Below are 15,075 nucleotides of genomic sequence, written 5' to 3'. Positions count from 1 at the left end.
GCAAAGCTTCACCGCCTCGGTCTTTACAAATGCACCAGAAACCGGCTCGGGCAGCAGTGGGGGGAGTGGGGATAGCCCCCCAGGAGGACACCGGGGGTACCAGGGTGTCCCTCCTGTCCCCAAAGCGTGGCGGTCAGATCGTCACCTAAATCATCTGGCAGCATTTTTTAATTTTTTTTCAGTTTGGAGAATTAAAAACGTGAGCAGTCCTGGTAGCACAGCATGCTCCTGGCGAAGCCTGAGCCTTCCCATTGACATCGGGCAGCACATGGAACTCCAGCCGTTCCCACAAACTGTGGTGGCCGAGTCCTTCAGTCCAGTGCTGCTTGGAAAAGTACCCTGTTCCCAACGGTGGTGGGAATAACCCCTTCCCTGTCCTTGTCCTCCCTCTCACCCCTCTGCCAGGGCTAGGGATGCGGTGGCCGGGGATCCCTGGCACGGCATGGGAAGCGCTCACACTCCTCCCTAACCCATCCCTCACCCACCTCTGGGTGAGATCAGCATCCCTTGCTGAGCCTTCTCTGAATTTATCTCTTTTTGAACAACTTCTCCCTTCCTCTGTGTTCTCTTCCCTGGTCCAGCTGGGGGACTAATTGTTATAAGACGATGTAAGGCCCAAAGTCTTCATCATCTCTGTCACCTGTCTTTGCTCCTGGGTATGACATCTGCCAGGTCTGTAAAGCCGTCTCTCCCCAGGTCACAGCTTTGAGAGCCACAGCCATTATTACCAGGGCCAGTAATTGTTGCTTTGCACCCAGAAGCATCGTGCATATGGCCCCAGCACGGAGTTCACGTATTTGTCCTGGTGAGAGGAAGTCTCTGACAGCGGAGGAAAAAGAATAAAGCCAGAAATGATGGGCGAATCAAAAAGTTTTCCACGCAGGGTTAAATACATGTGATGCAGGAAAGCAGGATATTTTCTAGGCACTGCAGCATTGCTGCATGGGTTGGCTGTGCGTGTGAAGGCATCCAATTTCCAAACTGGCAGCCCTTCCAGGTGCAACCAAATAATTTCCCATGCCCATAGTGTGCACCCACGGGCATGTGTACAAGAGCCAAAGAACCCATTAACCTGCTGCTATTTGATGCATTCCAGGTGCTATACACCTGTAAGCACGTTCCATATACCCAGTATTCAAGCATCCCAGTTGAAAATACATTTATCCACATGTGCCCCTCATCTGGATAGGTGTCCTCTCCCCTTTCTATCCACAGAAGCATGTGGGCACAGCCAGGCTCACAAAGGGGCTTGGCCAACATGTCTACATGGGAGCTCAGAGCCGGGGGAACCCAAAAGATCCCCCCACTCTCCTGGGGTACCAGGCAGGCACCAGCAGAGACCTGTCTCTCGGGCTCACAAACCACTTGTCCAGGCTGTACTTTTTTCCCAGTGAAATACGTAAGACAAGGGACTGAAAAGGGGATTGTGAGGGGCAAAGACTCAAGTCTGCAAGCACCTTATTTTCTGAGGGCATAGGGGTGAGTTTGGAAAAAATAATGCCCTGCACCAGTGAGATCTCAGAGGAAAAGTGGGTTTGTACGAGGTGTGCTTGGACCGTGCTGTGGTGACCAGAAACCAAATGATGAGTTGTATCCCGAGTCCCTGCTTTGAGCCTGGATGTGGGATTGCTGTGTGGGCTGTGAACTTCTCTGGCAGCAGAAGCAGAACTGTCCCGACGGGGAGGAGATGGAGCGTGGGATGTGCAAGGAGCAGCAGGCATCCCTCCTGGAAACGCGTCTTGTCAGGTTTTAGACACATTTTGGTAGTTTGCCGTTGTTTTCAGCCCTGTCCTGCCTGGCTGTGTGTCAGCAATGGTGCTGCAGCCGACAGAGCCACAGCGGCTCCTGGGGACGGGGGGGCAAACCTGGGTCAGAGCCTGGAGTGGTCACAGAGGTGGTAAGTCTAGAGGCAGAGACTGGGATTAAGAGGAAATATTTCCAGGGACAAGCTGAAACAGGCTGGTGACATTTCATCCCTTTGAGCCTCATGCCTTCCTGGCAGCATCTGTGGGAGATTACATCTGCCTGCTGCGCTTTCCCCGGCTGAAGGATCCTCAGCTCCAGTAATGTGATTTGCACAGCAGATGATAGATGAGGGATCTCTAACTCTGCCTCATGCAATCTCCAGTGCCTCTGGCTCCTGAGATATGTTTGTCTTCACTGATGGTGTTGACTCATTACGGCTTTTCCCCAAGTTCCTTAAATCCCTCTTTAGTCAGGTGTAACGCTGAAGGGGGTAGCGTCAGCACAACGTAGGTTTAGGCTTTTGCTCTGAATTGACGCTACTGATTTCATTTATGATTCAAAGCTGGGTTTTCCAAAACCACCCAAAATTTTTGGATGAGCAGCTAATTAGGTGAGTGGGAAAGGTTTACATGCTCCGTTCCTATTAACATGGTCATCTACCTGTCCCAGGTCCTTAGGAAGGTTGGCAATGGCTCTCTAAAGAGCAAAATGTGCTGATGGCGATGGAGAAGTGCTTGTCACCCGCTCTTGTTCTGGCAGGTGGGCTTTGGGCTGGCAGGACCTTGGTGCCCACCATCCCCCACCCCCCCCAGCCCTGTCGCTCCCCTCCCTGCTGGCATCTCTTTCGCATGGGGAGCCCCAAATACTGACCCTGTGGAGGTCATGCTATAAATATTTGAAGACAATGAAGTCTGATTTCTGTCATGTTAATGAAAAGCTGTAGGGATGCTATAGAGTCGAAAAGCCCATGGTTAATCCTGGGAGGTATCCGGGTATCTGGTTTTTGGTCCCTTTCTTCCTTCTGATGCTTCTCTCTTCCCAGGGATATCACATTTTATCTGCATTCAGATTACTGCAGGAAAAAACCCACTCTAGCTGGTTTAATTTAAAGTGACAGACCTTATCACACAGTGTCATCCTGTATTTCCAAAAGGAAAAAGAGAAATAGAGTGAGAAAATGGAAAAAAAATCATTTTAATACTCCCTGGAGATGCTGTAAGATGAGCTGTGACACGGGGTTAATTTGGGAGACGTGGAGACAGCGCTGGGCTCTGCTCGGCATCAGCACGCCTCCGAGTAGTCCATTTTGGGGCTGGGGTGACACTGTTCTGTAGGAATTCAAGCTGGGAAAGCCCAGGAGGGATCTGGTAGGACTGGGGTGCGGGGGGGTGAGAATTCTTATGGCTGTGCTGGTCCCAGGGCAGCGCCAGGACTGGTGGCCGTGCCAGGAGTTATGGGGTGTATGGGGTCACTGGGAAAAAAACAGCATCAAGAGCAGATGGGGGGACGAGACTGGTGTTCCCCATGCTTTGGGGACTGTGTTGCCCACCTCGGAGCCAGCAGCCGGGGGCTCTGTGTGATGCCGGAGCAGCTTTGGGACTGGGAGCATTCCCCTGGGGCATGGACACGATGTGGGATGCGGGCGGGGGAGTATTTTGGGATTGCACGGGATTTATTCTGGGATATTCAGGGAGGAACCAAAAGTGGGGAAAGGGATGGATACAGGTGATTTGGGGAAGGGAACAAGCGTAGGGAAATAGTGGGGTAAAGGGATAAAAAGGGCCGGTCCTGTGAAAACGGTGGCTGGTGGGCAGGCTTGTCTGGCCGTGCCTGTCCTGGCTGCTTACGGCATGGCCTGTCCCCTGGGTGAGGGGCTCCTGGTGCCTGTGGGTGCATGGGGGTCCCTGGGGCAGCACCTGGAGCAGGGCCATGGGTGAGCGTGAGCACGGGGGCAAGCAAAGATCCATCCGGAGCAGCTGGAGAGGAGGTGCAGAGACCTGGGAGTGTGCGCCTGTCTGTGTGTACATGTGTTTTTAAAGTGCTTTTGCAGAGGTAAGAGTATTCAATGACTTTTGCAAAGTCATCGCAGTGAGAGAGTTTGGGATTTGAGCATCGCTTTGTGCTCAGAGGATGCACGCACCGTGTTGCAGCGTCCTTCAGCAGCCCTGCCTGTTCCTGCCGGGGGTGGGTGCCGAGGGACATAAACTGAAAAGAACTGAGGTGTCAGAAAACAGGGTTATGGATAACTCCCTTTCTGGTGTTAGGGGGGAGCGTTTCCTCCAGTGAATTGCACCTGCACTTGCTTTCAATGTAGATCTGATGATAGGAAACTTATTTTATTCTGCAGAAAGAAAAGAAAAAAATAATCTTATTTGGGTAATATCCTTTTTTAATTACTAGAAAAGAAAGAGCCTCACTCAACAGACAACTTGATTAAAGGTGAAAAATTCGAGAGAGAAAAAGATTGTGCTTAGAAAACAGGAGATTTTTCCTCTTATTACAAAAGTATAAAAGCTCAAAAGAAAACTTTCAGCATGGGCAAGCTCCTCCATCCGCAGAAGGCAAGGGAGTCATAATGCTGCCTGCTCCTGCCTGCTCCTGCCTGCTCCTGTGCCAACTCCCAACCCCGTATCTGAGGAGTCCTTGCAGTCAGGTCCCTGCCCGAGCAAGTGGGGGGACCCGGGGGGGCATTGGGATGGGGCCGGTGCGTGGTGGGGGGCTGCGATATTTGGGTCCATGCAATGAAATTGCTGAAGGCCCCTGCTCGCCCTCGGCAGGTGTTTGCTTTGCTTCGGTACAACGTACGACCATGGCAGGATGCCGGGCACAGCGTGGGTGCCAGCCTGCTCCGGCAGGGCGGGGGTCCCCCTCTTCTGCAGGCTGCCGATAACCCCCAAATCCAGCCCAGCTCAGCCGACAGCCTGTGAGCCAGCAGCGTGGCTAAGCTGAAATGTAAATGCTGGCGTGAGCAGAGGGTACCCGAGCTGTGCGAGGAGTGACAGCAGAGACCTGAAGGGATTTGGGGTGTTTTCTAACAACCCCCAGGAGAATACAAGGCATTAAACTCGAAAAATATCTTGTGCTGGAATGAAATGGGGATTTTCCTTACAGGTAAGGAGGACTTTGTACACAACGTTTTCATGTGAGAGAAAGATAAAATAAATCCCTCGGTATCTTCTGGCATTATTTTTCTACCGTTTTTTAAACGACGCATCAGTGTTGAAGTGGAAGAGGTTGGTGATGGCACCGACTAGTCCTGCAGCAGCGGTGCCGGAGCTGGGGCCGGGATGATGGGAAGAGAAGCGGGGGTGAGGGTGCCAGACCCCCGGCCTCAGCCCGGGTGATGGCAGTGGCGCAGGGGTCCGTCCCCTTGTTCGGGGTGAGCTCAGCGGCTCTTTGGCCTCGGCCAGGCTAGGTGGACGGGGCAGAAAGCGGGTTTTGGCATTGCCAACCAGAGCCAGTGGTTTTTGCGGCGGGTTGGGGGCCAGCCAGGAGGGGTCCATGGAGAGCCCTCCCTGCCCCCCCCGCCGGGCTGTTTGCTTACTGATGAGACTGTCACGGTTTTAAAGCAATTTGGACAAAAGGATTTTAAGCTCTGAAGGGATCTTACATGTATCCCTGTGACATTTGACATGCTAATCTTATGGAAATAGATTAATTACAAATGCTATTTCTGTAGGCTTAACTTACTATCATAAGGTCATTGCTAAAGGATAAAAGCTGATGAGATTGTACTGAATAATAATGCAAGCCCCAGGATTTCTCTGAACGATCCAGCAGCGAATTACAAGTTTCACCAGAGGAGGACAGGGCAGGAATTAGCAGGGAGCGGCAGCTCCTCCTGCCTCCAGTGCTTCAGACATTTTGGAGCAGCTCCGGGAAGCCGGCGTGCGGGGTCAGCTCCCCACCTGCCACGCTGCACCATGCGGGGAGGATCGGGCCCCCGAGGGGCACCGAATCCGTCCCGGGGAGCAGCCCCGGTGCATTCACAGCAGGCATCGGGGATGCTGAGGGCAGGCTGAGCCCCCCTGCCCGGGGCTGGGGTCCTGCTCTCGTCCAGCATCGCCGGCCTCAGCGCCGACCGGGTGCAGGATGCCGGCGGGGGGACAGGAGGTGGGCAGAAGGGAGGAGTGATTTTCGGCTGAAGCCGAGGACAGTCACGGTCCGTAAGTGTACGCTCGCTTTGCCGCTTTTTCTCTCCCTCTCCAGGTCTCCCTAATTCCAGGGGAATAATGCAGGCAGATGGGCATTGATATTGGCTCTGTCACCGGAGCGGACGAGGGAATTTGCTTTTAGTCGTTTCCATTCCGGTTTATCCGGCGTTTGTTGCGCCGTGGCAGCGTGTTGCCATGGCATTGCCACATGCGGACACCGGGCACGTGAGGGGCACCGCACGGCCACTGCCGAGATGGGGACGGGGGGATCCGGGGAGCAGCTGGGGACCCTCCAGCGGGCGCTTACCCTTGTGCTGCTGTCCTCCAGCTCTGTGCCAGGAAAACTCTTCCTCTTGCAAGCACTGGCCTGGGGTGGTTGCCATCCACACTTGACGTCACCCCAAGTCCCCTGATTAATTCGGAGATGGATGGGGCTGTAGGGGCTGCCAGCGTGGCACCACCCCACTGCCTGGTCCACCAGAGTGCTGGTGTGGGGTTGGGTGACTCCACGTAAGCAGAAGGATGAGGTCTGTCCTGTGCCACAGAGGAACAGCAATGGGAAGCAGGGGATCGGCTTTTGGCAGGGAAGGTCCTTGGAAAGGCTGCCCGTGGCTCCCAAAAACCTCCCGGCCAGGGGACAGGAGGGCTGTTGCTCTGCACTCACTCTTGCCGGCTGTCAGTTGTTCGGAAACATGAAGCAAAATGCACGTGGCTGGGACAGTCTGTCTTGTAGAGAGGTGTTAGTGGAGCTGTGACAGAGACATCCTGGCCGAGCAATGCTGATGCTCTTTCAGGACATCAGAGTATGCAGAAAGCACAGGTACTTACACGGCACCGTGTGCTCGAGGAGCAGGAAAACAGGGGAAGGATGGGGGGGAGGCATCCCCACCTCGCTGCCAGAAACCTGCCTGCTGTCAGATGCGTTTGGTCCTCACTGCGGCGGGAGCAAGGTGCTCGCCTGGCTCTGCCGAGGAGGGACGGAGCCGGGGCGTGCGGGGAGCCGTGCTGGGTGGGCTTGCTGGGACCACCAGCCTCACCTCAGCATCACCTCCCGGGCTTCCATAACTGCCACCTTCCATCGCTCTCCGGCTTTTCTAAATGAAATACAGAAACACAGACACGACATCCTCCATCTCCTCGGAGACGATCCCTCGCCCTGTGCCGGGGGCTGGACGCCGGTGCTGGGACCACGGGGTGCAGCTGGGGGGTCCTGGAGCTGGAGGGTGCCTCCTGCAAGGGGCAGAGACAGCAAAGTTTTTATTGCCTGTCGTGTGTTACCGTTGGTGTTTGCACTGTGGGGCATCAATAAAACACTTCCTTTGATTCCTGGTGCTTGTGTCTTACTAAAAACAGGTCAAAGGGGTGTGTGATGGTGACGGGCCGTGCCTGCGGCCCTCCGCTGGGGTAATGACGGACGTGGGGCTGGGGTTCGCCTTCGGGGGTTTTGCCAAGGGACAGGTAAACCTTCCCTTCATCTGGCCTTAGGCTTCCAGGCCTTAAGGATGCGGAGGGTCCTGGTGGGTGCCCGGCAGATGGTAGCAAAGCTCCGCTGCAGCCCACCGCAGCACCGCCGTCCCCGCCTGGCAGGCAGCAGCGCGCAGAGCAGCGCTCTGTGCCTTGAATCAAACTGCTCCGAAACGCACCTTCTTGCACATCTTTCTAGAAAGGGGAAAGGTGCCTTTGCTCCGTCTCACCCAGAAGCACGGTCGTTCTCAGTCTTGCCGCAAGCCCGAGCGGGACCGAGGAAGGGGTCCGTGGCGGGGACGCCGGATTGATGGCACCGGCCGCTGACGGGCAGCCGGGATTTACCTGGAGGGTCACTCAGGGGGCTTAAAGAACAACTCCTGATCTCCCTTAAACCTAGCCAAAGCAGATTTGCAACTTCACAGCTGAGCACCGGCAAGTACTTTCCGCAGCAAGAAGCGCTGTGAGATGAAAAGGCATTTTCAGTAGCACGTGACTCCCCCTGTCTTTTTTAAATAGCATTAGGTAAGAGGGTATTTGTGATTTGATATCGTGGTGCTTGCAGGGAGCTGCACAGAACAGGGCTAACTGCAGCGGGGATTAGGATTTGCAACAGTACGTACAGACAAAAATCACTGGCAAACTCGGCTATCTGTGTTTGTATTGATAACGCTCCCATGCGGAGCATTGCTGCCTGGCCCAGGGTCGTGCAGATGTTCAAGCAGAAACCTGCTGCCCTGGGGGGAAAACCAAGAGCCAAGCTGGGAGCTCGGGCATGGCCACGAAACCTCCTGCTGGGGTGGTGGTGGGAGATGGGGCAGCCCCTCAGTGCAGGCAGGGGGTCCCGTCAGCCCTGTCCCTCCCGCGGGAGCTGGGCTGCATCCAGAGCCGGAGGAGCTCAGCTCAGAGCTGCTGGGGTGTGCGTGTGTGTCGGGAACGAGGGTACCCCTTTCAGTTTGAATTGCAAAGATGTGATTTTCCTTATAGCAAAAAAATTAAGGTAATGGAAGAGGATCTCATTTGGCAGGAAGGATGTTATTAGTTTCAAAGAAGGTTCTAACAAGAGTAGGAAAAATAACCGCTTCCAGTGGTAATAATTACAGATACTTGATTCCTCTCCATTTGAACATTTTAATGACTTTTAAAGCAGTATCAGTTTGTTGTTGGGGGTTTTTTTTTTTTCAGAACATCTAAAACCTGAGAAGGTCTTTTCCCCCAGTCTTTTGTTTTCTCAGAAAAAAACCCTGGAAAACACAAACTGAAGTGGAGAAATAACATTTCTCAAAAAGTGCTACTGAGAAGTGACAGCAGAATTGTGTGATTTGAGGGTTGCGCTGCCTCCCCCCGCCATTGGTGGCCACGGGACCAGTGACCCCAGTACCCCATCCCACTGGGGAGACCTGACTACGTGTGCCCAGGATGGGGTACGTGCATTTCCCGGGAGCAAAGAGCCGTGCTGCCGGGGCTGGGGCCCCTCCGGTGCCACCTGATTGCCGCTGAAGTTTCCTGCAGTTGCCAGGGGTTTGGTGGCAATTGGTCGTTCCTGCTCAGGACCCACGGTCAGGGTTTACCGTTCCCACCCCAGCAGAGATGGGTGTTTCTGGGGCTTCCCTGCGGGATGCACGGCAGTGGGATGGACCTCGGCTCTGCTTGGTGGAGCTGCCGCCGAGTCTTGTCTGGGGGGAGGTGGGGATGGAGAAGACCTCTTCCAACCCGACCTCGGGCACTGCCCAGCCTGGGGGAGGCTCTGGACCCCATCCCTGTGCTGCTCTGATCCCCTGCTGCGTCCCCAGTGCCTATTTACCCCCTGGAAATATCAACTGAGGTTTTGTTTGGGGAAAAAGCACGCAGTGCAGGATGAGATAAATATTTCCAATTACCTGATAACGAAGGATTGATTGATAGGAGAAAACCACGAGGCACAGGAGTCGCTATTAGTGTGACATTTCAACCCTATTACTCAGATTAAAAATTAGATGCACGGTGCTGCTGAATGAGTCTGTGTCAGAAACTCGGTGCATAAATTTACCTGGGAGGGTGTAAACAACATCGTATGGACAAAACGAGCAGATGACAAATGCGAGGACCAGCGTAGGGGGGAAAGGGGCACCCGCGGGTCCCTGGGGCCCAGGCACGGCACTGGAGATGTGTGCGTATACCACAGAGGGAATGGGAGTCCAATGCGGTCACACTTTTCAGGATCTGGCCTTTAAAACGGGAGAGAGCCCATATTTTCGGATAAAGCTGCCAAGGCTCGCGCTGCTCCCAGCAGCCTGATGCCACACACGGTTTCACGGTCCCTGCATCTTCCCCGTGCCCTGCTTTTGGGTGGACACCCGGAGATGTTCCCAGTGTCCAGCTGCATCCCATGCCATGACAGAGCACTGACAGACCCTCAGGGGGGTGCGTATGGGCCATCCACAGACCAGCACCCTGGGGTGCAGGGTCCCCGGGGGGTGAAGGGGTGAGGGAAGCGTGACCGGGCTGTCTCAGATGTAGATGTCTGCATGGCCAATGCCCACGCATGCTCAGATAGTTCCCACCCCGCTGATGCTCAGGATGGACTTTTTAAAAACAGGGTTAACAATGATCGGTCACGGAAAGTGCTCCAAAAGCAGCTGGGGTGTTCCTTCTCCTGACACTGGGCATCCTTCCCTGGGAACATCAGCACCCGCTGCCCTCCTCCGGGAGCAAGGCACGGCTGGGAGGCCGTCCTGGGCAGAAATCACCCTGCTGTGTGCTGGTGGCAGGACAGAAACTAAGATTGACTTGCTCTAGAATTGGGATTTGATCACAAACAAATTGGCTCCTTCATTGCCTTTTCGCGGGAGCCAGGTTTACAAGATCATGTATATTAATAAACTCAGATCTCTCTAAAATGTGATTACAAAACCCGTGTTTGCGATTCATTTTGTGCAGTGTAATTTGACATTCTCTGAGCAGAAACATCGTTAAGAATTGTGTATATCAGGGACAAGGTTTGGGTGTAAAACTTCCAAAGTCCTCTGGCAGCAGGCTGCAACCTTCGGATTTCCATCAGGCCACAGATCAGTGCCACTGCCAAATGTAGTATGCTAACAATAGCCTTTTATCTGCCCCAGGAAGGTTCATGATTATATTTGTGTGTCAATAAGCCAGCGGGGCTGCAGCCACCTGCCTGTCTCCTTTATATCTGAGCATCCTGGGACTTTTCTCCAGCTTCCACTGGTGGGAGCAACCAAGAAAAAAAGTCCCCAGAAGGGCAGAAAATGGGCATTTTTGCTGCCAGAGCAATTGGTGGGTTGAGAGCCAGGGATGTCCTTGGGGCCATGGAGATGGTGGAGGAGGACACAGCACCCAGAGGTCCCGGCAGCTGACATGATGCAAGCTCACGTCTTGGCTTGCGCCGTGGAATTTGATGCACGTGAGTGTGCTCCTGGCCCTCCAGCACCACTCTGCAGCCCCGTGCCTTCCTAGCCTTGTGCAAGGAGAACAGCCACAGGAAGATGCTCTTGTGACTTACGTAAATCACCAACAACATTTGTTTCCTGAACTGAGAAACAAATAGCTGCCTGGCCATCAAACTGAACAGACATTTTTATTTTTTTTCTAATTTCCTGCACATTTCTTACAGAACAGATAGAAGCAGTGACACTGATTACTTGTTACATCATTAATATTTAACAGCTTGCCATAATAAAATATTTAAACTCAAATATATTGATTTTTAGCACTTTAATACAGTTGCAGCACAAACAGGATTAGCAAGGTCTCATATGCAGTACTTTAATTAAATCCATAAACCACACTTTTTTAATAAACTTGCACATGAAACTTAATTTTAAATAAATGCTTTAAAATAGGCAGGATATTCGGGTGAACAGGAGGCTGTGCGGGATCTGGGAGATTCAGGTTTGACCCAAGCCTGTCCCAAGCTTGCTGGTGGGGACTCCCCCACACTATGGGACATCGGTTGACATTTTGGCCCCCTCCAAGTGGGTACATAAATGTTGCTCTCAAGAAAGAAATAATAAGAGGTTTAGCTAGAAATAATAAGAGTTTAGGCTGAGGTTCTGTGCTTTGCTGCTTCAGGGGGGCTAAAAAGTCCCCGCTGATCCCTACACAGAGGCTGATCAAGGCTGAAACCCAAGATCAGGTATTTTTTTCCTAGTATTTAGTGCTGACCGTGATGCCGAGCATCCCTGCAGCCCCCAGCCCTCCATGCTGTCGTGAAGGGCTCTGGCAACCGTGCCATCGCCGCCGGACGGCTTGGGTGGGCTGTAGCAAAATAACATGAAGGACAGCAGTGTAGCAAAATAACAAAGCAAATTCCCACCTATTTCCTATTCTATTCTTCTTTCGAAAATATGTATGCAATGTTTGTTTGCAATGCCAGTCTCTGTCTCTCCGGAGGCTCCCCAGGTAACTGTTTTGATTGGCACAAGTTTGGAAGCCGATTACATGTTGTTGAGGGTTTTTACGTTGCTTGTTTGGTTTCTGTAGGAAAGGAAGCTGAAAACAGCAGTGGATGGATCCCAAGGGGCTGAGCTGGGACATGGGTGATGGGTGACACGTTGGCTATTTGCCTGTTGGGGAAACCAGCCACGGAAAAATAATTAAATATTGTTGCTGGAAGAGCCTGATTAAGAGAGAGAAACCATTGCGGTCTTTGACAAAAGGGCTCGATTTCCACTCTTTTGGTTCAGACTTGTTGAAAGCAGAATTAAGTGGTTAAAATGAAAACCCAGCAGCTCGTCCCTGACTTGGCCTGTGCCCCCCGACAGGCGTACGCTGTTTGTGGGTGCCCCGCTGCGTGTGTGCGAGGGAGGGAGGCGATGCTCTGCCTGGGACTGAGATTTAATAGTCCGAGTCAGTAATTTGGGGAAGTGTTTGGTAGGTGGGGTTTTTTTGCAAAATATTAGTAAAAGAAGATAAAAATATTATTTGTATATGATCACAGTATTATGTAATCAATACATACATATTTATATACACATCTAGTTATATAGTTATGTTATTACTCTGCAGAAGATGCCAGCTGTTCCCTTTTTCCCATCTCTCTCGTGTCACATCGTGGCCGTATTTTGCCCGGTGGGAAGCGCAGCGCTGCTGGCACCTTATCTTGGGTATCGCCCGTGCATGTTGGGTGAGGACATGGCTCAGAGAGTACCTACCAACATCACCTCCGGGTACTCCACAGCTACTGGTGTGACGCAGTAAATTTCCTAGACTGGGTGGTTTGCATGGGAGGACTGGTCTAAAGAAAAGGTCAAAAAGGTTGTAGGTACATGGGGTAACCTCACTGGAGAGCTGGGGGAGAGGGAGGGGTGCCCTGGGTAGGGATGGTGGAAGGGAAAGGGGATCCTCTGACCTCCCGGGAAGAGGGAGAGGACTGGCAGGGAATAGGGGGCTGAGGTTTTCCTCTCCCTGAGGCACCGACGGCAGTGCTTCGGCTGTGGCCAAGCAGCAGGTGGTGCCTGGTAGAGCGCTTTGACTTTCAGGGCAGAGTGCTTAAATCAATGTGGAGCCAGAGGATGCCTCCAGGATGTGTGTGCTCGGGTGCTGGAGCTTTTTCCTTATTTATACGTTTCATACACCAAAGACTTCAGCTTCGTACTTCCTTCAGTCCTGTTTGTTTAAAGCATCGTAATTTAGGGCAAGGTTTCCCTTGTGCATCTTGGTGTCCTGCCAAGCAGCCCTATGAGCGGGGGTTCCCTGCAGGCTGTCAACGGGGAGGTGGAATCAATTGCAAGTGTAACTGGCAGAGCTCATTACAGGTTTACAGGCAGTCTGGAGCGGGGCCTCTCGAGCTGCTCCCACTCACGGGTTCATGGCACAGTGTGGGATTTGCCAGACACTGAGCAGAGGCTGGTCACAGCTCGCTCTCTCTTTTCCCCCAAGGATGGATCAGATGGTCCCAGAATTAGGTGCCCTGGTGGTATCCCACTGGTCCTGCTGCCCCAGGGGAGGTGCCCAAATATTTCCCTGGAAGTCCCAGTTTTCCTGCAATGCAGCAGGAGCATCATCTGCTTGGCATCCTCCCCGGGAGCACTCAGAGAAGAGCCACCAAGACCCATCCAAACAGCTACTTTTATGCCAAAACGTGGGTCAGTCCTGAAACGGAGGTGGCCAAAGGGCAGGTGGGACTGGAGCGGTGGCCTTAGTTGCCCAGGGGCACGGGTGGGCTTGGTGTTTGAGATCTGATGCTGTGTTGTCTCCGGTGGACCTGGCTGGAAGCTGTGGCTTTGGGAGCGCCTGGGCTGAGGACTTGCTCCAGCTTCCCTCCTCCCTCCCGCAGCCTCCAGCAAACAGGGCGCAGTGGGAATATTTGTTGTTGCTGCTGCTGGTTTTTTTTTTTTTTTTGCCTTTGCACTTCTGCAACTTCAAAATGCTGAAACTAATTTAGCCTCCTGCATCTATTTTTACAAAGTTCCTGAGTGCCCAGGCTGCTTTGCCAATTACCTTCAGCTCAGGGAGATATTTTCCCGCTTAATTAAAGGAAACAACGAGAAAGCAGCCTGAGGCAGCCTGGACCGGAGCAGTCCGAGGGGGGCTGGGGCAGACTGAGCTCCCCCCCTTTCCCTGCCCACTTGCCTTGGGCTGCAGGGGCTGGACCGGTGGCCGTGGGGGTCTGGGGACCCACTCCAGGGTGTGGGCGCGGAGGTGATCCCGCCTGCAGGATGTGCTCAGGAAGGGATGGAGATTTTGCTCAGATGCCTGATCAAAGGAGTTTCCCCCGCCTTGAGTGTGACCTGAAGACTGGCTTGTACCCACGGCTTAAGCTCCCCAAACCCCTCCCGCATCCTGGGGTTTTATTTTATCATTTTCTAACCCAGCTGTGGGTATCTGGGAGGACATTAGTAGCCAGCCCTTGAATCCCACTAATATTTCCCATATTGCATCTTAATACCATTAGAAAAATGATCTTCTAGCATAACTAAGTGGATTGGCATCTACATGGATGCCCTGGCAGAGTCCCCTGGACGTTTGTGATAAGTTACACATTTGGTTTCCTCTTTGCTTTGCGGTGCTTAGCTTCATGCAACAGCCAGCTAGGGGCAGGGGAGGGGGGGAAGGAAAATAGACAGAGGAAGCAAAGCCTTATTGTCATTGTTCATTGAGCTGCTATGACTTATTTTTACTCTAAGAATTATGTTTCTATTGGAAATGAAGTGATACGGTGGTTGCTAGCAGGAATGGAGCACGTTCGTGGCCTGGTTGAGGCTGAGCAGAAAATAAACCAGCTTGCACCCCCGCGGCCACCCGTACGGTGCTGTGGGGGCAGGAAGGTCGGACCCTTCGGAGAAGGGATGTCCCAGCAGCAGCCTCCTGCCTCTGCAGGGCACAAGGCAGGGAGCAGTGATCCCGCGCCAAAATAGACACACAGAATCACAGGATGGTTTGGGTTGGAAGGGACCGTAAAGATCATCCAGTTCCAACCCCCCTGCCATGGGCAGGGACAGCTTCCACTAGACCAGGTTGCCCAAATCTCCATCCAACCTGGCCTTGAACACTGCCAGGGATGGGGCATGACAACGTCTCTGGGAAACCTCTTCCAGTGTCTCACCACCCTCAGCAAAAAAAACCTTCCTTACATCTAGTCTAAATCTACCCTGTTTTAGTTTAAAACCATTACCCCTTGTCCTATCGCTGCAAGACCTACTGAAAAGTCTGTCCCCATCTTTCCTGTAGCCCCCTTTAGGAACTGGAAGGCTGCCATAAGGTCTCCCTG

The sequence above is a fragment of the Haliaeetus albicilla genome, chromosome 5 (genome assembly GCF_947461875.1).
Source record: "Haliaeetus albicilla chromosome 5, bHalAlb1.1, whole genome shotgun sequence".
Lineage (NCBI taxonomy): Eukaryota > Metazoa > Chordata > Aves > Accipitriformes > Accipitridae > Haliaeetus > Haliaeetus albicilla.
This window is presented reverse-complemented; position numbering follows the sequence as displayed.